The sequence below is a fragment of the Ornithorhynchus anatinus genome, chromosome 5 (assembly GCF_004115215.2).
Source record: "Ornithorhynchus anatinus isolate Pmale09 chromosome 5, mOrnAna1.pri.v4, whole genome shotgun sequence".
Classification (NCBI taxonomy): Eukaryota; Metazoa; Chordata; class Mammalia; order Monotremata; family Ornithorhynchidae; genus Ornithorhynchus; species Ornithorhynchus anatinus.
In genome coordinates, this window is record NC_041732.1 from 84,886,830 (window position 1) to 84,913,688 (window position 26,859).

General features: G+C 44.9%; 1 protein-coding gene across 1 annotated transcript in view; it reads right to left on the reverse strand.

Annotated features, from left to right (window-relative positions):
- DOK6 (docking protein 6) overlaps positions 1 to 26,859 on the reverse strand; it is a 371,981-nt gene that overhangs the window by 14,661 nt on the left and 330,461 nt on the right. The window lies entirely within an intron of this gene.

Genomic DNA, 26,859 nt, shown 5'->3' on the forward strand with positions numbered 1-26,859 from the left:
CCGATGTGGGGCTCATAGTCTTAATCCTCATTTTAAAGATGAGGTAACTGAAGCACAGAGAAGTTAAGTGACTTGCCCAAGGTCACAGAGCAGACAAGTGGTGGAGTTGGGATTAGAACCCAGGACCTTCTGACTCCCAGTCTCGTGCTCTATCCCACTACGCCATGCAACAGGGCTTCTGTCACCCAGTTTCCTGATGGTCTCTCTTCTTTCCAGGAGCCCTGATGTACAGCCTACAGACTTTTTAATGGTATCTATTAGGTTCTTACAATGTGCTGAGGACTCTACCAAGTGCTGGGGTAGATACAAGATAATCAGGACCCAAAAGGGGCTCATAGTCTAAGTAGGAGGGAGAACCGGTATTGAATCCCCATTCTGCAGATGAGGGAACTTAGGCCCAGGGGAAGTGAAATCAATCTCCCAAGGTCACACATCAGGTAAGTGGAGAAATCAGGATTAGAACCCAGGTTCTCAGACTCCCAGATCTGCGCTCCTTCCACTACACGCAGAGCACTATACTAAGCACTTGGAAGAGTACGATATAACAATATAACAGTTTATAGACACATTCTCTGCCCACAGTGAGCTTACAGTCTAGAGGAAGCAGCCCAATTCACGACGCAACTGAAATTTCTGGGTTTGGAGGGTGGGACTGCAGGACCCCCGCTCTCCTCTCTTCCCTCACAAATGTATCTGTTATATTGTACTCTCCCAAGTGCTTAGTACAGTGCTCCGCACACAGTAAGCACTCAATAAATAGGACTGAATGGACTGACTGACTCTACCCCATCTGCCCTCCTCAGACCTTCAGCCCTTGGATTTCTCCATGACCACTTCGCCTCCATGCCAAGCAGAAGATGTTCCAGGCATGAATGGGAGACTGTCTTTGATCCAGTCCTCTGGACTATAAGCCCACTGTGGACAGGGAACTTGTGTACCAATTCTGTTGTACTGTAGTCTTCCAGCTCTTAGCACAGTACTCTGCATGCAGTAGGAACTTAATAAATATCAATGATCGATTGATCGACCCGTTACTCAATTTTGTCCTTATTAAGTCACGATTCTCTGATAGGGGAATGTGTCCATTTCCAGAATAAACCGCATCGGTGCCTGGAAGCTGGGGGCTGCTGCTGCTGGAACCCAGGCTCCTTTGGCTTATAAGTACGAGCAGATGAGTAGAAGAAATTCCCGAGCTAAACCAACAGACACTTTTTACACAGTAGTAATTTGTACAAAGGGGAAAGTACACATCATTTCCCCTGTGAGTAAAAACTGTTCCTTTGGAGAAGTTTACTGTTAACTATTTTGATAGATATTTCAGTTTGACTTTCAACCTCCCATTTCTTCAGATATCATTCTGGAGGTGTGTTCATTGTGAGTAAGACCTGACATTGAAAAGAAAAAGGCAGTTTCACTCCATGTGGCATTGATTCTCTGAGGCCAAGGTCCTCAATGCTAACCCATAACGAGATCCCATCAATATGGTTTATCTTGGGTGGGTTGGGGAACAATTATTTTATCTGGTAGCAGCAACTGTTTTGGTTTTTTGGGCTGTTTTACTCAAAACTCTTCTGCCTCTCTGTCTCTAAAATAGTTGACAGTAACTTTAATCCAGGAAAAGATAGAATCCGTACTACTGGCTTAGCAAATCATTTGATGCTTCTTTGATTTTGAAGAAAAAAATAGTCACTTAACCTGCACATGAGACTGCAGATATTTGGCAATTTGAGAAGAAATTCGCTGAGGAACAGTGAAAGATCCAGGGCCCTAAAATGATTCTGAAGGAATTAAATTCTGAAATTGAAAAAACATAATTTCAAAAAGACCTAAAATCAGAAAATAAAACCCTTTCAATAATCAATCCAAAGAAGGAGTAAAAAGATCAACCACATAAAATACTGGGAGGTCACCAGATAAATTAATCAATTATTGATTCTAGTTCAAAAAAGATTTTCAAGAGAATCTTGCTTTAGGGCTCTGAAACTGATATTCACTGGAGACTTAGAAATAGTTCGCTGCATTGGTGCTGGCATCATGATTTATTGGCCATCCTTTGTGGGTGAAAACCCTGTGCCCACTATTAAATGTTCTAATAGTTTTCATCTTTTCCCAAATCAGGTGACCAGAACTTTAGGGGTGATGGAGCTACAGGTTAAAAATGGGTTGGGTGGGAGGGAGATGGGGGTCTGAAGGTGAAGAGAGATGAGAGAAAATGGAGGGCAAAGAGACTCCCTTTCACTGCTGCCATCATCTTCCTCTGCCTGCTGCCGTTGCCACCCCTGCCATCCCACAAAGGGCAGTCACTGCAGCTTCCAGTCAAGAAGGGGCCTGAGGTCACTGCCAGTGGCCTCATTTCCACTTGGATAGAAGATGTACCAAGTCCCAAAAGTAGCTCAGCTTCCGCTGCACTGAGAGACCCACCTTGGGGCCATAGATAAAAGGATATCCAATTCTGGACATCTCGTAAATGCCCATCATGCACGGCATCAGGATGTTGCCAGAATAGGCTTTTGAGTTATCTGAGTTATCTCCACCAATAAGTTAATTGATAATGGTATCTATTGAGTGATTATTATGTGCAGAGCACTGTACTAAGCACTTGAGAGAGTACACTACAATGGAGTCGGCAGACATGTTCCCTGCCCATAAGGAGCTGACAGTCTAGAGGGGAGACAAGTGTTAATAGAAATAAATATTTTATAATGCATAATTTAATGATATGTTCATAAGTGCTGTGGGATTGAAGGTAGGATGGATATCAAATGCCCAAAGGCCACAGCTCCAGATGAGAAGATCCTCCATCATGATGGGAAAAGCTAACCTAATGGATCTCAAATTTATGGACTGCCCTTTGGCAAAGAAATTAGCCAGTTTAATCAACATTTACTTTAGAGAAGTACAAAGGACACATAAATCAAAAACTCCTAACTAGCTCTCTCTTTCTTTTATTTCCACTCCATTTGGCTACATGCTGGCTCACCCTGTTCACTTTTCCCAAACAAATCTCCTAATTGTATCTTGCTTGCAACTTTGCCATCTCTGCCTCATCGCTCCTGCCTCAAACCTTCCAAACCACATCCCTCTCCACTTTCAAAGCTCAGCGTGCACTAATGGAAAGAGCAGGGTACTCGGAGTAGGATATCTGCCACTTCCCTTTTTTTTTTTGATCTTGGGCTAGTCACTTGACTTTTCCATGCCCCAGTTTCCTCATCTGTAAAATGGAGATAAAGTAACTGTACACCCTCTTCCTTAGAGCACAAGCCTGCCCTGGGTGGAACAGGATCCTGGCCTGGTCTGAATATCTTGCAGATATTCATGTGCTTGGCACATGCTTAGTGCTTAGAGCATACTATTATTATTATTATTCTAAAAAAAAAACCACAAAAGTTTTCCTCCCTGATTAACCCTTACCAATCTGCCCATGCCATACTATTGACCCACCAGAATACTCGGATATGTCTGCTTATTTACGTGCTAGTGATTTACTTGATTTCTTTTTTTTTTTTAGACTTATCACTTGTGTTTTTATCATTTGGATCTCTACCTTCCCTCTTTTGGCTTCTTCTATGTTCGGCACTTTGTGTAGGCTTGTATCACCCCACCAGGGGTCAGTCTTCACCAGTCAGCCCTGTCCTTGCCGCTCTCCTTGTTTTACCAAGAGACTTGCTATTGACTTTGCCCAACCCTTGGCTTTGTTAGTACCTGGATTCCTCTCCCCCTGGACCTGCCGCAGGGGCATGACCACATAGGGCAGGTCCTCGGGAGCAAGCATACGGTCATTTACTTTAGTGTCTGTCTCCCTGCTAGATGCTTAGCAAGTAGAGAGCAGGAATCCTATCCACTAATTCAGTTTGCACTAGCCTAAGCCCTTAATACAGTTCTCTGCGCACTGAAGGTGTCCAATAAATGGCTAGTGAGTGGATGACAGTTTCCTAGAAAGATCCCTCCCAACCCCCAGCTTTGATCTGCCCCTGCAGCTCTGACTGTGCCCGTATGCACTGGACTTCAAGTTGAAGTTGTGCTTGGTCCACCTGACAGAGTTAATGCGTAGGCACTTGGCAAGAAAATGAAATCCAATCTGCATTCCGTCTCAGCCCTGAGCCAGCAGGTCATTTTCCACAAGTACGGATCTCACTGGCCACTCCGCATGTCCCCCCTTCACCCTGGTCCCCGGCGGTGAGGAACATCGATCCTGGAGACGGTTGGTACCATGAGCATAGAGAAATGATAAATGAAACATCCACAATTGCCCCAGAACTCCTAACGTCTGCCTCTTAGTTTGGAACACAGATTTGGTGTCTATTTTGCGGCAACAGCTGGAAAATGTATGTCTGTTTCTAGATATTCTCAAAGGATAATGAGATCTCAGGACATGGTCTGGTGGCCTTTTCCTGCCTGATCAATGTCAGATAAACTCATCTATTAACCAGACAAGAGTGGCCTGGGAAGTGTTCGAACAACAAAGCTGGAGGAACTGGATTTTAAAATTATGAGATGTCGCCTGAGGCAAGATTTGACTAAAAGCACAAGTCCCCAGTCTGGTTGAAAATGCTTTCTGATGGGTGCTATGGTTGTCTTCCCTTATGCTATTATTTAGCATTTCAAACGAGTGACTACCTCACCATCCAGGAAGATGCAAATGCATAAAACTATCTCATTTTCTGAATGGTGCCCCACCCTCCCCCATCACCCTGCTGAGTCCTTCCATCGGCCCCACTCTGCTCCCCAACAGCGTCTTCCCTGCGCCTCCTTCCCTACCTACTTGGATTCATCTCCACAGGAGGGAGGGGGAATGGACAGAATACTTGGCAGTGGCAGCAATAGCAGCAGCAGGCAGCCTGGCGTCTCCACGGAACGTTGGGGAGGCCGCAGCTGTGGCCGGCACTGTGGCTAAGGTGTTGGACTCTGAGACGCCAGAATCCTGACACTCTCTGCTTTTCTAGACACAGAACCAGACACCTTTTATTCTACTTGGTATTTATCCCTGGCCTCCTCTTTTATGTTCATTTTGGGCTTTTGCGGTTTTATTTTCTCTTTGTGTGTCCATTGCCAGCCCTCTCCCCTGCCCCTGTTCTTAAATTGTGAGCCCTTTGAGGTCCAGGAACCCTGCTCACCATATATAATTTTCCAGTGCATAGACCAGGATTTGCACACAATAAGCACTTAATAAATACTATCACTACTATCGGTACTCCTACTATTAATAATATTAACTGTGGTATTTAAGTGCTTACTGTGTTCCAGGCACTGTATTAAGCACTGGAGTGGATACAAGTGAATCGGGTTGATACTGTCCCTGTCCCATATGGGGCTCACAGTCTGAATCCCCATTTTACAGACGAGGTAAATGAGACCCAGAGAAGTAAAGTGACTTGCTAAGGTCATACAGAAGACAAGTGGCAGATTAGATCCCATGACTTGCTGACTCCCAGGCCTGAGGTCTATCCACTACACCATGCTGCTTTTCTTCTATTACTTCTCTTTCTGCTCTTGCTCCTCCGGCTCCTTCTCTTCTTCCTCCTCCTACTTCCTTTAAAGAATTTTCTGATTTGGCAAGGGATCTGGGAGTGGCCAGAAAGCAGGGAAGGGATGACAGTCCTAAACTCCTTCAGGTAGAGAAAATCCAGACTTTCCAGGTAGTAAATGTTTTACAGAGTCTAATAACAAAAATTATTGTGGTATATGTTAAGAGCTTACTATGTGCCAACCACTGTACTAAGGGCTGGGGCAGACTATAAATAATATATAGTAAGCATTTAATGGATATCACAATTACTATAATCAGGTCCACATGGGGCTCACAGACTAAATAGGAGGGAAATTATATATTGAACCCCCAATTTTGCAGATAAGAGAACTGAGGCACAGAGAAGTTAAATGACTTGTCCAAGGTCACACAACCAACAAGTGGTAGAACTGGGGTTGGAATCCAGGTCCTCTGATTCACAGGTCCATGCTCTTTCCACTTGGATCTGTGACTTTTGAACGTTTTTTATCCTCTCCATTCTCAATCACACAACTCTTATGTTCATGTCTTTACTTATTTTTCATGTTAATACATGTCTCCCCCTTCAGACTGTTATGGACAGGGAACGTGTCTGCTAATTCTCCTGTACTGTACTCTCCCTAGCGCTTAGTACAGTGCTCTGCATATATTAAGCACTCAATAAATACCACTGATTGATTGATTAATTGATAAGCCATGATGCTTCTCCAATCAGGGGTCCAAAGAGAAGCTAGTGAAGGAAACACATGTTCAGATCACTGTGTTAGACATTCACCAAGCACACAGCCTCCCCTCAACACCAAACTTTTCAGGAAATTAGGAATTTAATCGTGGAAAGAAATAGCCATCTGGAGGAGTCCCACTTAGATGGGAATTGCTGCCCTGAAATAGAAGAATTGCAGATCAGCAGGTCAAATCAGGTTGCCATTTTTTCTTTCTGCGCTGTTCTCCTGGTGGTAAGAGGTTTCTGTTGGATATAGAGATGGTTGAGCAACCACTGAGTTTCTTGAGGATTGGAGAACCATGGACTGAACATTTTTGTAGAAAAATAATCCAGGCAGCAAAGTGAAGTATGGACTGAAGTGGGGAGAGACAGGAGGCAGGGAGGTCAGCAAGGAGGCTGATACAGAATCAAAGTGGGATAGGATAAGTGCTTGGATTAATGTGGTAATAGTTTGGATGTAGACAAAATGGCAGAATTTAGTGATTTTGTGGAGGTTGAACTGACAAGATTTAGTGAATAGGTGGGTTAAATGAGAGAGGGGAGGCCAGGATGACACCAAGGTAATGGGCTTGGGAGACAGAAAGGATGGTAGAGCTGACTACAGTGATGGGAAAGTCATGGGGAGGACAGAGTTTGGGTGGGAAGATGAGTAGTTCTGTTTTGAATATGTTAAGTTGGAGGTGACTGTAGATGTATTGAGGGCAGGAGGAAATGTGAGACTGCAGAGAGGGATCAGGACTGGAGATGTACATTTGGGAATCATCCTCATAGAGGTGATCACTGAAGTCATGGGAGTGAATGAGTTTTCCAAGGGAGTTGGTGAAAATGGAGAACAGAAGGGGACCCAGAACCGAACCTTGAGGGATACCCACAGTTAGTTTGCCAAACAGTGTTTCTCTGTTTCCCACTTATCCAGGCATTTAAAATTCAAGAAAGTCTCTTAAATTTCTTCTTCCACCCACTCATCCCTTTGCTCCCACTAACACTGATTCATCAGGACCATCTATTTCACCAGGACCATCTATTCCTCCATTTAATGAGGGGCCAGTTAGAGTGGAAACTTAATCCCTAGAAAGAGTGTTCTAATAATAACAATAATTATGGCATTTGTTAAGCACTTACTGTGCACTAGATACTGTTCTAAGTGCTGGGGTAGATACAAGATAATTGGTTTGGACACAATCTCTATCCCACATAGGGCTCACACTCTTAATCCCCATTTTACAGATGAGGGAACTGAGGCACAGAGAAGTTAAGTGACTTGCCCAAGGTTACACAGCAGGCAAGTGGCAGAGTCAGGATTAGAACCCAGGTCCTTCTTCCTCCACACTTTAATTTATTATGTGCCAGGCACTGTTCTGAGCACTGAGGTAGATGCAGGAGAATCAGGTTGGTTACAGTTTATGTTCCAATAGGGCTCATAGTCTTAATCCCCATTTTATAGATGGGGCAACTGTGGTTAAGTGATTTGTTAAGTGATTTGTCCAAGGTCACACAGTCAACAAGTGGTGAAGCCCAGGAGTAGAACCCAGGTGTTTCTGACTCTAAGGACATCTACTATCTACTAGGTCAGCCTGCTTCTCCTGAATCCTCTTACAGCTCAGGTGAAGAAAGTTTAACAGGACACTCAGCCAGGCTTCTCAGATAATAGCTAATTGGTCAAGTTATTTCTCTTCTCTGTGCCTCAGTTACCTCATCAATAAAGCAGGGATTAGACTGTTAGCCCCAAGTGAGACAGGGATTATGTCCAACCTGATTAACTTGTATCTACCCCAGTGCTTAGTACAGTGCTTGGCCCATAATAAGTGCTAAACAAGTACCATAACTATAAAAAAGAGCTTAAACAATATGTTAAAAAATAGATATCTGCCCAATATGTTAAAAAAAAGTTTCTGCTTTAGGGTAGGAAACAATGTTAAATGAAGGGGGAAGCTGGTAAGTGTTTAGTACAGTGTACTGTGCATAGTAAGCACTAAATAAATACCACAGAGTGACTGGACAGTCAGGGCCATATTCCAAGAATTAGAATTCCCAGGCCCATCCTTGTTTCTGAAATTATGGGTTCCGGAGAGGATCTTAAGGAACAGAGAGGGATGGAGAAGGGAGAGTTCAGGATGTTGCACAGTCCAATCCCAGCGGGAGGATGGTTATGTAGGAGGGCAACCAACAAACAGTGCCATCAAGACAGAGTTCCGGGCTGGATGATCCAGCACCGTACTAAATGCTTAGTACAGTGCTCTGCACACAGTAAGCGCTCAATAAATACAATTGACTAACTGACCCAAGAATGCCATCGCTTAGGTGGTGATGTTCTCTGTCCTGTTTCAGTGGCAGTTTAGAGAGAGACAGCATGTTGCATAATATGCTCACCCAGGGATGGGTGTCTGTGAGAACCAGCGTGGCTTAATGGAAAGAGCACGGGCTTGGGAGACAGAGGTCAAGGGTTCTAATCCCGACTCTGCCACTTGTCTGCTGTGTGACCTTGGGCAAGTCACTTAACTTCTTTGTGCCTCAGTTACCTCATCTGTAAAAATGGGGATTAAAAAATTGTGAGCCCCACGTGGGACAATCTGACTAGCCTGTATCTACCCCAGCGCTTAGAACAGTGCTCTGCACATAGTAAGCGCTTAACAAATTCCATCATTATTATTATAATATAACAGATGTTGTGTAATATGAATGGGCTTCACAAGAGTGGTGATAAGGGTAGTGGTGGCAGGAGCCCCAGCATCTGGGGAAATCTGAGCTTCATTTTCCAAAGAGAAGAAGGCACCACCCTTTGATTTTTCCCATCTTTCACTTGACCAGAAAACCAGCCTGAATTTTGAGCGGGTTATTTGCCTTCCTCAGCTCCGCTGGAATTTTCTTTCTCAAAAGTATCCCGAAAAATGGGTTGTTTCAGGGAAGAGCCAGAAAAGCGAGAGCTTTTCCTCCGTCCCCTTTCCTCGCCACGAAGAAAGGCATATAGTAATCCTTTCGCTCTGCCTGAATGAGTCTAATAGGTTCATACCATGGCTTCCAATGGCAAAGAATGCCTCTAGCAAGAAAGCTCTAAGGAGAAAACTACTTTAACAATAGGCTCTGGCCATGGGGTGTAAATAGAATGGTTTTATCATGCAGAATCAATGTCGGGAGTAATCAGGACGCTGTGGTCCTTTGTGAAAGCTTCAGTGTAATAAATCCGAGGTGCTGCTCTCTCCGGAGTCTAAATCGTCTCTGGGTTGCCATTAGCCGCAGACCTGGTCTGAGACAGTTGATCAGCTGCTCTGTCCGTCTCAGCTGCTCTGGGCTCAGATACCCGCAGCCGCTAAACAAAACTTGGTTCTCCAAGCCATTTGACTTTAAAAGAAAAGCAAATTGAGGTAATTATACTAGCTGGAGTGGGGTGGGAATGGCTTCCCAGGGAATGCTCCTGGAAGGAAAGGAATTGAAAGCAGCGGGAAGGATCTATTCGCTGTGCAGTTTCTCTTTGGGGAGTTGTTCGGCTGGGTTTTCTCTGTCCTGTGGTTGCCTTTGATGAACTCCTCTAAAAACACAGAGGAACATTATCTTCGTGTGACTCTACTAGGAACTCTGTGGTGACTGGTCTCAAGCTTCTCCTTAATTTTGGAGTTTAGGACCCTATTTTTCATTAGCCACCCTATTCACCTAGTCATCTGTGTTAAAACTGTCCACTCTCCTCCAATGACCCACCGAGCAGAGATTTTGGCAGGTGCAAGGCCTCAGTGAAAGTGGCTTGACTGTATTCCAGACCTTTAGGTGGGTGGTTCTCCCAGCTTCAAGGTCATTCTGCAATCACATCTTCTTCAGGAGCCTTTTTCTCATTCTTCTCTCAACTCCACACCCTATTTCATGTTCCAAAGCCACTTCAGCCCCTTTCACCTCAACTTGGACACTCGCTCTACCTACAACCCCTACCCATACGTACATAATATTTACACTCTCTATATTTACATTCCTCCTCGTCACTTATTTTATGGCCTGTCACACCTTAGATTGAAAGCTTCTCGAATACTGGTTTCATATCTATTAATTCTATCGTATTCTCCCAAGCACTTAGTACAGTGCTCTGTCTGCATAGCATAGCTTGGTGGAAAAAACATGGGCCTGTGAGTCAGAGGTCCTAGGCTCTAACTCCTGAAATGCCACTTGATTGCTGAATGACCTTGGGCAAGTTACTTCACTTCTCTGTGCCTCAATTTCCTCACCTGTCAAATAGGGGATCAACACCTGTTCTCCCACCCCCTAAGACTGTGAGTGCCCTGTGGGACAGGGGTTGTGTCCTAACTGATGTTCTGAACTGATTATACTGTATCTACCCTAGTGTTAAATATATTGCAGGGCTTGTAGACATGTTTAACAAATACCACTAAGTAAAAAAATGAATAAATAGAACAAGTGAGCGCTCAATAAATACTATTGATTGTTTACTCTGTATCACAAGCCCCATAACCTTGACATTATCCTTGACTCATCTCACATTCAGCAACATATTTAATCTAATCTCAAATCTTATTGATTCTACCTTCACAACATCACTAAAATTCACCCTTTCATCTCCATCCAAACTGCCACTATGCTGATCCAAGCATTTATCCTAAACTTCCTTCACTACTGCAACAGCCTCCTGGCTGACCTCCCTGCCTCCTCTCCCTCCTGACTCCAGTTCTTACTTCAGTCCGCTGCCCATATCAATTATCTAAAAAAAAATTCAGTTCATATCTTCTCACTCCTCAAAAACCTCCAATGGCTGCCTCTGCATTAAACAGAAACTCCTTACCATCTCCTTTAAAGCCCTCAATCAGCTTGTCCTCCTCCTATCTTACCTCACTGATTTCCTACTACAACGCAGCCCACGTGCTTCATTCCTCCAGTGTGAACCTACTCATTGTACCTTGATCAATCGATCAATCAAACATATTTATTGAGCACTTACTGTGTTCAGAACACTGTACTAAGTGTTTGGGAGAGCACAGTGTAACAGAGTTGGTAGACACGTTCCCTGCCCAGAGTCTAGAGGGGGATAGAGAAGCAGCATGGCCTAATGAATAGAGCACAGGCCTAAGAGTCAGAAGGACTTGTATTCTAATTCCGCTCCAATATTTATCTGCTCTGTGACCCTGGGCAAGTCAGTTAACCTTTCTGTGTCTCAGTTTCCTCATCTGCAAAATGAGGCTTTAATACCTCCTCCTGAGACTGAGCCTCATGTAGGGCCCGATTATCTTGTATCTGCCCCAGAACTTAGTATAGTGCTTGACATACAGAAAATGCTTAACAAATACTATCAGCATTATTACTATTGTTCCGGGCCCGTGCTCTTTCCACTAGGCCATGCTGCATTCCTTGCAGAAGCCTAGGGAAAATCTCAACTGCAGACCTGCCACTGCTTCAGCCATCCCCACCGTGGTCTCTGCCTGATCCAGTAACCGGGAGAGGACCCGGACTCCTACTGGTCCCTGTCCGCTGCTCAAATAATTGCTGTGACATTTAATTTCTCTCTCTTCTGAAAGAGAGGAGACTCTGGTGACAGCCTATCCTTCTCACTGATGCCACAGGCACTGAGTGAACGATGAATATGGTTCATGGCTCAGAATGTAGTCTCTTCTCCAGTCTGTTCAGCCGAGACCAGCCGAATCTGTTCCCTACCGCTTTCTAGTCTGGAGAAAAGGAAAGGCGGGAGAGAGAGCAGAGCTGTTTTCTCCCTGCCCTGCAAAGCTCTCTGGGTGGTAGATAGATGCAAATTGGACTTCTCATTAGGTCTTTTCCCTTGGTGTGGGCTACGATTCCGTAGGTATCCACGGCGAGATAGATGCCACAGAAAACGCCACTGCCATCCATCTGGCCCTAGAGTTAATCATTCCAGACAGTAGACTGCCAGCATCAGTGGATTAAGCTGCAGCTTTCATGTTCAGAAATCCAGTTTCAGGCCTCCTTCTCTCTCTTCTCCTCCACCTCCTCCCAGCCGCCTCCTCCAGAGCTCAAGCATAGAGTAACTTCCAGCATAACAGGATTTGGGGTCCTTTAATATCCTTTACAGTTTCTCCCTGCTACTAACTTCTTGTTAGCATGAATGCCAGGACTTCAACATTTGTTTCAAGGGAGCCCAGGGCTTCCACAGCAACGTTGAAAGCGGAGGTGTAATTTTGGAGGTTTCAAGCAGGAAGATATGGCAGGAAAGATCACTCAGCTGGCATGAAAGGCTGTGTGCACAGAGAGTTTGGAATATTAGGGTTCCTCTGGAGCCTGATTCTAGCAGTCAGGAGAACTGGCTTTGAATTCAAAGGCTCTAGGCCTTGAATTCTGGGAAAGAGAGCTTATGTTGCTTCTCTTGGCTGATGTTTTGATGCTGCCAAAGTCTCCCAGCTTGGAAAATTGAGGGGATGCTGGAGTTTACAGTAATCGAGGCCCACAGTCAACACGGTGGAGGACAGAGACCAAATCCAAGGTACTCATTTGCTCTTGCTTTTATCCTTGCAAGGACCAGCCTAACCATACCTACTTGTGTTCTCCCCACATAGATCTCTTTTGTAGATAACCTTTTTGCTTAAGCACTCACTCAACCAATCTATTTTCCATCTGCTTTCTATCTGTAAATTATTTTAGTATCCATCTCTCCCATATAGTATAAATTCCTTCAGGGCAGGATCATGTTTATTGATTCCACTGTACTCTTCTGATCACTTAGTACGGTGCTCTGCATGCAGTTGATTCCTCAGTAAATATTACTGGCCAATTGCTTGATTCATTAACACCTTCTAGAACCTTCCAGAGCTTCTAGGGTTTGGGGCAGAAATCATGTCTATTTTATAATCAATGAGTATTTATTAAGTGTTTGTGCTGAGCACTGTTCTAAATGTTTGGGAGAGTGCTATTTGTGCTATTATACTCTTCCAAGCACTTAGTATAATGTTCTTCTCAAGGAAGATAATAAATATTACTGGTTGAATGAGACTCAAACATCTGCAGTTTACCTGGCCCTATTCCCAAGTTCCTGGTGGGCTGGGTCGGAAAACGAATATTAGGATGTGGATACATGATGGGGGTGGGGAAGATCCTCTCCTTTGAATGAATTAATAAATGAATGAATGGGGATGAACAGCACCACTTACCTGCTGTGTGACGTTGGGCAAGCCGCTAAACTTCTCTGTGCCTTAGTTCCCGCATCTGTAAAATGGTAGTGTTCTTCCCTCCTACTTAGACCGTGAGCCCCATGTGAGACCTGATTATCTTGTATCTATCCCAGTGGTTAATACAGTGTTTGACACATAGGAAGCGCTCAGCAAATACGTTATTATTATTATTTGTATTAGTATTATTATTAAACATCACCATCACCAGGATGCCAGGGAAAGTTATGGCCCTACTGTGTCACTGCCCCATCCCTTCTCTTTCCCTTTCCATTCCTGCTTTGCCCCTAGACAAATCAAATCTAAACTAATCCTCCCAAGGGGAGGAGTTGTCTTGCTGCAGAGATTTATATACCTGTAGTTTCCCTGGCCCAGCCTATGGGAACCCACAACTTTTTTTTTTATGGTATCTGTAAGCACTTACTATGTGCCAGGCCTTGCACTAAGCACTGTGGTAGATTCAAGATGATCAGGTTGGACACAGTTCCTCTTCTGCATTAGAGCTCACAGTCTTAATCCCCATTTTACAGATGGGGTAACTGAGGCACAGAGAAGTGAAGTGACTTGCCCAAGGTCACAAAGCAGACAAGTGAAGGAGCAAGGATTAGAACCCAGATCCTCTGGCTCACAGGCTTGTGCTTTTTCCATTAGACCAAACTGCTCCTCACAGGTTACAGGCTGTGCTAAGCTAGCTGCATTATGGGTGCATGAGAGCAGTCTCTGGTGATAGGAAGAGGAGAGGAACCAAATTTAATACCCATGTACCCCTTATTTTACTCAGGAAAAAACACTAAAAAATAGTGTGAGGGACAGTTTCTGTTCCAAGAACTAGATTGCAATGAACTGTAGGTCACATTGCAAACCAATAATGTAGTAGGTGTCCTAGTATAGGATCATCAGTCACACTGAATGCCACCCTGGGTCACAGCCACGGCTCATCAAGCCCTGGGCTCCACTTTGAACAGTGGTCCCGGGTTGCTTGGAGGAGTCATGGGATGGTTGTCCTCGTGAACCCCCATCCTCATACAGTATCCCCAAACTCTCCTCTCTCCATCCCTCACTTTAATTTATTGTTCTCTCTGGAGTCTGAAGGTTCCAGACACGAGAGGGTACTTGAGCATTTTGCAAGATTATAAAACCTTTTCCATCTTGTATTTTTATATGACTAGAAAAGATCTAAATCCATTTTGAGACATCTCTTTCTTTTCCTGATGATGGCACTCAGCAATTATCCGCTAAGTGCTTCTAAAGCATTAACTAATTAAACCTCACAACTAAGATGTGATGGTATCACTTTGGGCAAAGCAGTGACTTTTGCTGCCTACCAGTGGGGAAAGCCAGTAACAGAGAGGTGGCCAGATGCACCCAGTTCTTCATTCATGGTTTGGGCCCTGTTCAACCAGGGAGGGTGAGAAGGGAAAAAAGGGGTGGTGGAAAAGATAAAATCCCAGGCTAGGGCAGAGTGGAGCTCAAACATCCTCTCGGGCCAAGCAGAGAGGAAGTGTCCACCTGACATGTTGCTCCATACTGAAGCAGTATGGTCTAGTGGATAGAGCTGGGGACCTGGGTTTTAATCCAGGCTCTGCCACTTGTTTGCTGTGGGGCCTCGGACAAGTCACTTGGCTTCTCTGTGCCTCAGTTTCTTCTTCTGTAAAATGGTGATTCAATTCATCTTCTTCCTTATGCTTAGAATCTGAGCCCCTGGTGGGACAGAGGCTGGGTCTGACGTGATTAACTTGCATCTACCCCAGCACTTAGTACACTGCTTGGAACAGAGTAAGTACTTTATGAATACCTCAGTTATTCGTATTATTATCATTATTCACCGTGCCTAGTTCTTGTCTCCCTTGCTATCAACCTCTTGCACATAACCCACCTTTTATGCAGAATAATGATAAGAAATAATAATAATAATAATGATATTTGTTAAGTGTTTCTGTTCTAAGTGCTGGGGTAGATTTAAGATAATCATGTTCCACACAGGGCTTACAGTCTAAACAATGGGAGAACAGGTATTGAATTCAGTTTTGCAGATAAGGGAAATGAAACATAGAGAAGTTAAGTGACTTGCCCAAGGTCACACAGCAGACAAGTGATGGGTCTGGGATTAGAACTCGGGCCCCTGCCTCCCAGGCCTGAGCTCTTCCCACTAGTCCACACTGCTCTCTGGAACTCCTTCCTCCTTAACACCAAGCAAACTTCGGCTCTTATCTTCAAAGCTCACTGAAATCACATCTCCTCCAGGAGGCCTTCCTTGATTTATTTCTCATCTCCCCATCTTATTTCTACTACCACTCCTGTACTTCCATATCCCTTTAGCACTGGGGATTTATATTGGGTTCCTCTATTACTCTGCAGCCTAGGGTCTTTGTGTAGGTCTCTGGGGCCACATCTCCCTCAGAGAGGTCTCTAAGCATTCAGTCATTTAATCGTATTTATTGAGTGCTTACTGTGTGCAAAGCACTGAATTAAGTGCCTGGGAGAGTACAATACAACAACAAACAGGCCTATTATGCATCCCCAAGGGCCTTTCTCCCTGGCCACCTCTGTCTCTGGTAAACACAATCCCTGCCCATAAGGAGTTTACAATATACAGGAGGAGACAAACATGAAAATAAATTACAAATATAGGAAATCGACTTAAGAGCTGTGGGGAGGCTTGGGGGCTTGTAAAGAGGAAGAGGACATGAGGACTGCTAAACTAAGTGGATTTCTTAGCATATAAAAGGCACAAGCCTTGGGTGCAACTTTGTTCCCCTACCAGCTGTGTGGGGGAGGTGATCAGGCATCACTTGATCAATCGATGATATTTACTGACCCCCGCCGATTGTTCCGGACCTTTAACTCTCTCCTTAGGCCCCCTGTTCCTCCCCCTCCCCCATCTCTCACCCCTAATGATCTGGCCACCTATTTCCTCACGAAAATCAACACGATCAGGTCTGAGCTCCCCAAAGTCACCCCTCCGCCTCTCCCCTCCCCCCCAACAACCCCCTCCCCTACTTTCCCATCCTTCCCTGCAGTATCCTCAGAGGAGATCTCCTCCCTCCTCGCAAGTGCCACCCCCTCCACCTGCGCCTCGGACCCCATTCCCTCTCACCTTCTTAAAACCATCGCCCCTGCCCTCCTCCCTTCCTTAACTTCTATTTTTAACCACTCAATCTCCAAGGGCTCCTTCCCCTCTGCCTTCAAACACGCCCACGTCTCCCCCATCCTAAAAAAACCCGCTCTTGACCCCACTTCCCCCTCCAGTTATCGTCCTATCTCCCTACTACCCTTCCTTTCCAAAATCTTAGAACGAGACGTCTACAATCGATGCCTAGAATTCCTTAACTCCCATTCTCTCCTAGACCCCCTCCAATCTGGCTTCCGTCCCCTCCACTCTACCGAGACTGCTCTCTCTAAGGTCACCCGTGACCTCCTTCTTGCCAAATCCAATGGCTCCTACTCCATTCTGATCCTCCTTGACCTCTCTGCTGCCTTTGACACTGTCGACCATCCCCTCCTCCTCCATACCTTATCTCACCTTGGCTTCACGGACTCTGTCCTCTCCTGGTTCTCCTCTTACCTCTCTGGCCGATCATTCTCGGTCTCCTACGCTGGCGCCTCCTCCCCCTCCCATCCTTTAACTGTTGGAGTTCCTCAAGGGTCAGTTCTTGGCCCTCTTCTGTTCTCCATTTACACTCACTCCCTCGGTGAACTCATCCGCTCTCACGGCTTTGACTACCATCTCTACGCAGATGACACGCAGATCTACATCTCCGCCCCTGTCCTCTCCCCCTCCCTTCAGGCTCGCATCTCCTCCTGCCTCCGGGACGTCTCCACCTGGATGTCGGCCCGCCACCTAAAACTCAACATGAGCAAGACTGAGCTCCTCATCTTCCCTCCCAAGCCCGGTCCGCTCCCAGACTTCTCCGTCACCGTGGATGGCACGACCATCCTTCCCGTCCCGCAGGCCCGCAATCTCGGTGTCATCCTTGACTCGTCCCTCTCGTTCACCCCACACATCCTATCCGTTACCAAGACCTGCCGGTTTCACCTCTACAATATCGCCAAGATCCGCCCTTTCCTCTCCACCCAAACGGCTACCTTACTATTACGGGCTCTCGTTATATCCCGGCTAGACTACTGTGTCAGCCTTCTCTCTGACCTCCCTTCCTCCTCTCTCGCCCCGCTCCGGTCTATTCTTCACTCCGCTGCCCGGCTCATCTTCCTGCAGAAACGATCTGGGCATGTCACTCCCCTTCTTAAACAACTCCAGTGGTTGCCTATCGACCTCCGCTCCAAACAAAAACTCCTCACTCTAGGCTTCAAGGCTCTCCATCACCTTGCCCCTTCCTACCTCTCCTCCCTTCTCTCTTTCTACCGCCCACCCCGCACGCTCCGCTCCTCTGCCACCCACCTCCTCACCGTCCCTTGGTCTCGCCTATCCCGCCGTCGACCCCTGGGTCACGTCCTCCCGCGGTCCTGGAACGCCCTCCCTCCTCACCTCCGCCAAACTGATTCTCTTTCCCTCTTCAAAACCTTACTTAAAAATCACCTCCTCCAAGAGGCGTTCCCAGACTGAGCTCCTCTTCCCCCTCTACTCCCTCTGCCATCCCCCCTTTACCTCTCCGCAGCTAAAGCCTCATTTTCCCCTTTTCCCTCTGCTCCTCCACCTCTCCCTTCCCATCCCCACAGCACTGTACTCGTCCGCTCAACTGTATATATTTTCGTTACCCTATTTATTTTGTTAATGAATTGTACATCGCCTTGATTCTATTTAGTTGCCATTGTTTTTACGAGATGTCCTTCCCCTTGACGCTGTTTAGTGCCATTGTTCTTGTCTGTCCGTCTCCCCCGATTAGACTGTAAGCCCGTCAAACGGCAGGAACTGTCTCTATCTGTTGCCGACTTGTTCATCCCAAGCGCTTAGTACAGTGCTCTGCACATAGTAAGCGCTCAATAAATACTATTGAATGAATGAATGAATGAATGAGTACTTGCTGTGTGCAGATGATTGTACTAAACACTTTGGAGAGTACAAAACAACAGAGTCAATAGACCTGATCTTTGCCTGAAAGAAACCGATGATTTGGTGTCCCATAGGGCCAGTGGCGCCTGCTGGGAACCTTGATCCTGGGGCCTTTGGAGATGACTACTGAGTCTTCTACTACTCAAGCCGTTCAGGCAGTCAGTCAATCGTATTTAACTGAGCACTTTACTGTGTGCAGAACCCTGTACTAAGCACTTGGGAGAGTACAATAGAACAATAAACAGACACATTCCCTGCCCACAGTGAGCTTACAGTCTGGAGGGAGAGACAGATGTTAATAGAAATAAATAAATAACAGATACGTATCCAAGCTGGACAGTGGCACTTGTCAGAATCCCTTGCCTATCATGGTTACCTCTCAAGAGAGTCGATGAAATAGGAACAGGGAGACTGCTCACCTAAAAACAAGCCATTCACTCACTTCGCCCCATCAGTGTGTGCTCAGTCTGTTTTGCTTCGCCTTTGCCTAATTCTTTTCTGGTAGGCAAACGGGAGGCATGGGTAACTCTCCCCCTGGGGGAGACTCCCACAAATATGACACTTGAAATGGAAGGTTGAATGCCAGTGGCACAGAATGCTGCTCTAGTTTCTTCCTAGTAATATCCAATTTTTTCTGCACACATTCATTGATGAGCAATTGCTTTCCACAACACTTAGAAAGAGACCAGATGCCAAGGGTCCTTTTAAAACCTGCTACAGGTTTGCCCTATGACAATCCTATTCTTTGACATTAGTGGCAGTTCATCAGTGTTGATTTCTTGGAAAAGCACCCGGGAGTAGAATAAAAACATTTTTCTGGACACCTTGCTTTCTGCTCCTTTGTCTCCAGTCTCTTTTAAAATTTTTAGGATAAGGAAACAAAATATTTTTGCTTCCTTAAAAAGACTGCAAGTCATGTTTACAAGCACACAAATGATTCAGGTTCCCCAAATTCACATTGGCCTAATGAAATAACTAGTTATTACTGGCAGTTTCAGTGGGTTCTTTTGCCTGAAACAGACAGAAAAATCACGTGAAACTGTAAGCTCACTGTGGGCGGGAATGTGTCTACCAATTCTGTTATATTGCACTATCCTAAGCACTTAGTACAGTGTTCTGCACACAGTAAAGCGCTCAAATACCAATGATTGATTGATGAAACGATTCCAGATTACTCCTCCTGTTCTGACCACTTCCTCATTGACCTCATCACTCTTATGCACTTTCCTGTTTACTAATTTTCATTGCTTTGTATAGCCACTGGGGGTTTATTACTTATTATTCATGTACCTACAATGATTTGGCATTTAATTGGTTACTCATTTCTGCTTGTTTTTTCTCCCATAAGGACCAGCTTCATACACTCCGACACTCCATAATAATAATGTTGGTATTTGTTAAGTGCTTACTATGTGCCGAGCACTGTTCTAAGCGCTGGGGTAGACACAGGGGAATCAGGTTGTCCCACGTGAGGCTCACAGTCTTAATCCATTTTACAGATGAGGGAACTGAAGCAATGAGAAGTGAAGTGACTTGCCCAAAGTCACACAGCTGACAAGTGACTGATCCGGGATTCGAACCCATTACCTCTGACTCCAAAGCCCGTGCTCTTTCCACTGAGCCACGCTGCTTCCATTGCTGCAACCAAATGTCTCCTCTCATGCTCCACATGGCATGAAGTTGTAAATGTTACAGTAGAAGTTATCAACTACAACAATGTACTAAATTTGGAAAAAAAAATTCACTGCTGCAATGGAAAAATAATTCGACAATAGTTTGTTAGAATGAAAGGAATTGTGGAAGCAACGTCCACAATTGTTTAAAAATGTCAGCATCTTATTTTACAACTGTACAAGCAGGAAATCACTTGGGAATTTGCAAAGACAGACATGAAAATAGGAAACATAATAGTAGTAAGGATTCTGGTATTTGTGAAGTGCTCACTATGTGCCAAGCACTGTACTAAATGCTGAGGAAAATGAAAGAAAATCAAAGTTGTACACTGTCCCCGTCCCACCTGGTGCTTATAATAATAATAATAATGATATTTGTTAAGCGCTTGCCATGTGCCAAGCACTGTTCTAAGCACTGGGGTAGATACAAGGTAATCAGGTTATCTCATGGGAGGCTCACAGACTTAATCTCCATTTTACAGATGAGGCAACTGAGGCACAGAGAAGTTAAGCAGCTTCTCAAGGTCACACAGCATACCAGCGGCAGAGCTGGGATTAGAACCCACGACCTCTGACTCCCAAGCCCAGGTTCTTTCCACTAAGCCACACTGCTTCTCCAAAGGACCTGGCTTCTAATCCCGGCACTGACACTTGCCTGTTGAATGACCTTGGTCAAGTCACTTTAGATCTCTGTGCCTCAGTTTTCTGTAAAATGGGGATCCACTACCTGTCTCCCTCCTACTTAGTGAGGCCATTGAGGAGTCAAGGACTGCATATGATCTAATGATCTTGTATCTACCACAGTGCTTAGTACAGTGCTTGGCACAGAGTAAATGCTTAATGAATAACACCATTAAAATATTATAGTACAGATTGGAGTGGACATTGAATGCTGAATGAATCTGGAGAAAGGTTATATTTGATCTGGCTGGCCAAGTAATTATTATTCCACCCCAAATTTTTGAAAAATTAAACTGGAAGTTTTTGAATGCTAAGAAGCAATTCTTATCTCATACCCCAGCAATAACATTACTTCAGTGGGTTATTATAATATACTGGGGCAGTTTAAGGATGAGAAATCTTCTGATTTATTGTTGCTAAAAGAGGTTGTGTGGTAATTGTGGGTTGCATACCCATTAAGTGCTTGTGTCAATTAAAAGATGACATCAATTTCCTGAAAAAAAAGGTAGTATAAATGTTGAAATTAGATGTTGAGATATTGACACTTAGGAAAGTTACGCATCAGCTGTAAAAGTGATCTTGAGGGAGATTACATTCCAGTAATACAGGCTCAAATGAATGTACTTATAGGAAAAAATAAAAAGAGGAAGGTAAATTACAAATGATAAGAATAATGGAGAAAGTAATCAACCTTCAAAATGAGTACAACCACAATCACTATTGATAGTGTAGAAAACAGACAAATTGTTCAGGTAGTATTTAGATCTCCTTAAAAACCAAGAATACTTTCCCAAATCTATGATAGAAGATATTTTTGATCCAGTGGCAGAGATTAAATCCTTTTTTTTTCTAGGTGCAGCTCCAGAGTCCTGTCAAACAGTTTCGCATAGTGGAAAGAGCCCAAACCTCAGAGTCAGAGGACCTGAGTTCTAATCCTAACTCCACTACATCCCTATGTGACCATGGGCAAGTCATTTCACTTCTACTGTGTTTCAATTAATTAATCAATAGTATTTGAGTGCTTACTATGCGCAGAGCACTGTACTAAACACTGCATTCATTCAATTGTATTTATTGAGTGCTTACGGTGTGCAGAGCACTGTACTAAGCACCTGAGTGTACAATACAACAGAATTAGTAGACACGTTCAATACATATTCTCCATCCTACTTAAAGTGGGAGCTCCCTGTGGGACCTGATTTACTTGTATCTAACCCTCTGCTTAATACAGTGCTTGGCACATAGTTAATGTTTACTTTAGTTGTATCTTAAGGTAAGCGCTACTCAAGGTACATCTTTCTTATTGCTGACATTGGGGTATAAAACTAGACAAACATGGTAGAACCCTTTAACAGTTATGAATTTAAATATACGAAATGAGTATGAAGAGGAATAAAGGTAAATGAAAAGTTGTATTGAAGGAAATTCCATATTTAGGTCATAAATAGTCTGCAAACAGTAAAACCCAATCCAAATTCACTGAAGGTGAATATGAACCCACTGCCCACAGGCAAGGAAGTGTTAACCTTGCCGAGAAACACAGTCCTGGAAAAAGAAGTACCATGCAGGAAATCAGCACTGAGCTAGAGTGGGCAGTAATAATTATAATCGTGGTACTGTGTAAGAGGCTGGAAAACACAAGCGGAACATAGTTTTCTTCCTTCAATAGACTAGGTGTGAATTCATCTTAGTATAGAGACATCTAGGCTGTTCCACAATGGACTGCTGTTGGCAGAAATGTCACAGTATTTATGGACTATTAACATTCGTCATCATCCTGGCATCTGGCAGAGGGGTAGTTCAGAAGAGTAGGACAACTCAGTCTCAACAACAGGCAGTAATAACCATGCTATGTGTTAAGTGTTTACACTGTGCCAAGCAACTGTACCAAGTGCTGGAGTAGATGCAATATAAGCAGATCAGACACAGTTCCTGTCCCACGTGGGGCTCACAGTAGAGGTAGGAGGGAGAACAGATATTGAATTCCGCAAACCGTGTGGAAGTGAAGAGTGATTCTCTGCTGCATATCTACCTAAAGACCTTTCTCTGAGAAAGACCATCACCCAGATAGGCAGCTATGAAATCAGGACATTACTATATTCTAAGCTCAATGTGGGCAGGGAATGTGACAACATTTATACTGTTCTTTTCCAAGCACTTAGTAAGCACTCCATAAATACCACTGATGGATTGAGTAATTATATCCTGCCCTGATCATTCTGTTTCCAAACCCCTTGGGGTTTAATACCAGGATAATAATAAAGAACATGCCCTGTTTTATTAATTTGGAAGCTTCCTGGAGGTTGTTCAGAGATTGTCTTTCATTATCTGACACAACAACTTGGTTTACAGCTAAGAAGGAATAATGAATGGCATCCTTGGTCACACACCAGCTGCTACAGCGATAGCAGCTTGAGATAGAAACGAGAAGAAATAAATGACATTGAAAATGAGGCTTTAGGGCTTCATGAGCAATCAAAATTACAGCTGATGCTCAACCTGAAAGTACTGCTTTCACTCCATCCTGTTTGTCTACCCCAATTAATAAGAGGTGTTTCAACTCTCAAATATAAATTCTAGATGGGTGTTTTTGGTTTCTCTTTCCTGCTGAATGAAATCCTCTCGAGTTTAATCCCTATTTATCACAAAGCCACAGTGAGCTAGCTGCATCAGGTATTCAGAAAATGCCCTTATCAAGTTCTCTCTCACTCCTGCTGCTTCTCTGACACCTGAATGGTCATCTCTTCGCAGTCTACAGCTGTTTCCCCATCAGATCAGCTGCCCCTTGTGGAGCCTCGAACCTCTCTTCTAAACCACAGAGGAGACATCCCTGACAAGGGAACTGCTGGGTAGCAGTGGGTAACTTTAACTCAGTTTTATTAATGAGTCCTGATTGACAAAGCTCCCTACACTGCATTGGAAATGGAAAGGACAGTGTCTACTCTGATGGTAAACTACGGAAGGCCTAACTCCACTCTGTTCTCTGCTGGTTCTTCTCATTTCTCTGGCCGTTCATTCTCAGTCGTCTTCAGGGGCTCCTCCTCCTCCCCCTCCCATCCCCTAGCTGTAGGGATTCCCCAGTGGTCAGTTCTTGGTCCCCTTCTCTTTTCCAACTATATTTACTCCCTTGGTGAACTCATTCGCTCCCATGGCTTCAACTATCATCTCTATGCGGATATCCCAAATCTACATCTCCTCCCCTATTCTCTCTCCCTCCCTCCAGGCTTGCATCTCCTTCTGCCTTCAGGACATCTCCAACTGGATGTCCTCCCGCCACCTAAAACTCAACATGTCCAAAACTGAGCTCCTTTCTTCCCTCCCAAACCCTGCCCTCTCACTGACTTTCCCATCACTGTGGACAGCACTATCATCCTTTCCGTCTCCCAAGCCCGCAACCTTGGTGTCATCCTTGACTCTACTCTCTGATTCGCCCCACATATCCAATCAGCCAACAAAACCTGCTGGTCTCACCTTCACAATATCACCGAGATCTGCCCTTTCCTCTCTATCCAAACGGCTACCATGTTAGTACAATCAGTCATCCTATCCCAATTGGATTTCTGCATCAGCATCCTTTCTGACCTCCCAACCTCCTGTTTCTCCCCACTTTGTTCTATACTTCACTCTGCTGCCCAGATTATCTTTCTACAGAAACATTCTGGGCATGTCACCCTCCTCCTCAAAAATCTCCAGTAGTTGCCTATCAACCTTCATATCAAGCAAAAATTCCTCACTATTGGCTTCAAAGCTCTCCATCACTTCAAAGCTCTCCATCACCTTGCCCCCTCTTACCTCACCTCCCTTCTCTCCTTCTCCATCCCAGCCCCAACACTCCTCTCCTCTGGCGCTAACCTTCTCACTGGGCCTTGTTCTCGCCTGTCCTGCCACCGACCCCTGGCCCACATCCCACCTCTGGCCTGGATTGCCCTCCCTCTTCACATCTGCCAAACTAGTACACTTCCCCCTTTCAAAGCCCTACTGAAGGTTTATCTCCTCCAGGAGGCCTTCTCAGACTAAGCCCCACTTTTCCTCTGCTCCCCCTCCCATTCCCATCGCCCTCACTATCTCCCTCTGCTCTACCCCCTTTCCCACCTCACAGCCCTTATGTGTGTATATGTACCTATTTATAATTCTACTTATTTTCATTAATGATGTGTATATATCTACAATTCTATTTATTTATATTGATGCCTGTTTACTTGTTTTGATGTCTGTCTCCCCACTTCTAGACTTTGAGCCCATTGTGGGCAGGGATTGTCTCTGTTGCTGAATTGTACTTTCCAAACTCTTAGTACAGGGCTCTGCACACAGTAAGTACTCAGTAATACAACTGAATGAATGAATGATCAACCAGTGAAGAGGAAGTAAAATCCACTTCTGAAGAATCCATCTCCCACAGCCCTCCCATCTTGGTTTAGGAAGCAGGGGCAGTAGAAGTTGGCTTCTGTGCTCCTTCATACTTAGAGCATTTCTGAAAAATCCCTGGAGAATGTCAGTATTCGAATTTCTAAAGTGTCCCAGGCCCAATTACACCACCGCCAGGAAATCTTGGCAGTATGCCAGTGCACAGCTGAATGTCCTGCAATTCAGATTTCATAGTTCCAAGGAATTGGACCCAAACCCACCACCAGGGACACTCAATGAGTTGTTAGCTCTGCCTCTCGAGTTGTCACAAACCCAAAGGTCTGGACTGTAAGCTCACTGTGGGCAGGGGGTATGTCTTATATTGTACTCTCTCAAGTGTTTAGTACAGAGCTCTGCACCCAGTAAGTGCACAATTAATATGACTGAATGACAAACTCTCTTGAACCTCATAGTGCCTTGCTTTGCTGTTGTATTAGACTTTTATTTTTCTAAAGCACTTTCCACATCAGTTGACTCATTTTATATCCCATGATATCGGAGGATGCATGTACTATTATCCTCATTTTACAGGTAAGGGGAAAAAAGGCCCACTAAGGTGAAAGGACTTACCCAAGGACACACAGCAGAGACTGATCCAGAAACCCATTCTCCTAATTTGAATACTTGCCCTCTTTCAACAAGATTTAAGAATGGTCAGTCAGTCAAGAGAAGTCAGTCGATTGTATTTACTGAGTGCTTACTGTATGCAGAGCTCTGTGCTAAGCACTTGGGAGAGTACATAATAGTAATAATAATAGTACTTGTTAGCACCTACTATGTGTCAAGCGCTGTTCTAAGTGCTGGGGTAGATACAAGTTAGCCAGGTTGGACCCAATCCCTCTCCCATAAGGCTCACACTCTTATTCATTCATTCAATAGTATTTATTGAGCGCTTACTATGTGCAGAGCACTGTACTAAGCGCTTGGGATGAACAAGTCGGCAACAGATAGAGACAGTCCCTGCCGTTTGACGGGCTTACAGTCTAATCGGGGGAGACGGACAGACAAGAACAATGGCACTAAACAGCGTCAAGGGGAAGAACATCTCATAAAAACAATGGCAACTAAATAGAATCAAGGCGATGTACAATTCATTAACAAAATAAATAGGGTAACGAAAATATATACAGTTGAGCGGACGGGTACAGTGCTGTGGGGATGGGAAGGGAGAGGTGGAGGAGCAGAGGGAAAAGGGGAAAATGAGGCTTTAGCTGCGGAGAGGTAAAGGGGGGATGGCAGAGGGAGTAGAGGGGGAAGAGGAGCTCAGTCTGGGAAGGCCTCTTGGAGGAGGTGATTTTTAAGTAAGGTTTTGAAGAGGGAAAGAGAATCAGTTTGGCGGAGGTGAGGAGGGAGGGCGTTCCAGGACCGCGGGAGGACGTGACCCAGGGGTCAACGGCGGGATAGGCGAGACCGAGGGACGGCGAGGAGGTGGGTGGCAGAGGAGCGGAGCGTGCGGGGTGGGCGGTAGAAAGAGAGAAGGGAGGAGAGGTAGGAAGGGGCAAGGTGATGGAGAGCCTTGAAGCCTAGAGTGAGGAGTTTTTGTTTGGAGCGGAGGTTGATAGGCAACCACTGGAGTTGTTTAAGAAGGGGAGTGACATGCCCAGATCGTTTCTGCAGGAAGATGAGCCGGGCAGCGGAGTGAAGAATAGACCGGAGCGGGGCGAGAGAGGAGGAAGGGAGGTCAGAGAGAAGGCTGACACAGTAGTCTAGCCGGGATATAACGAGAGCCCGTA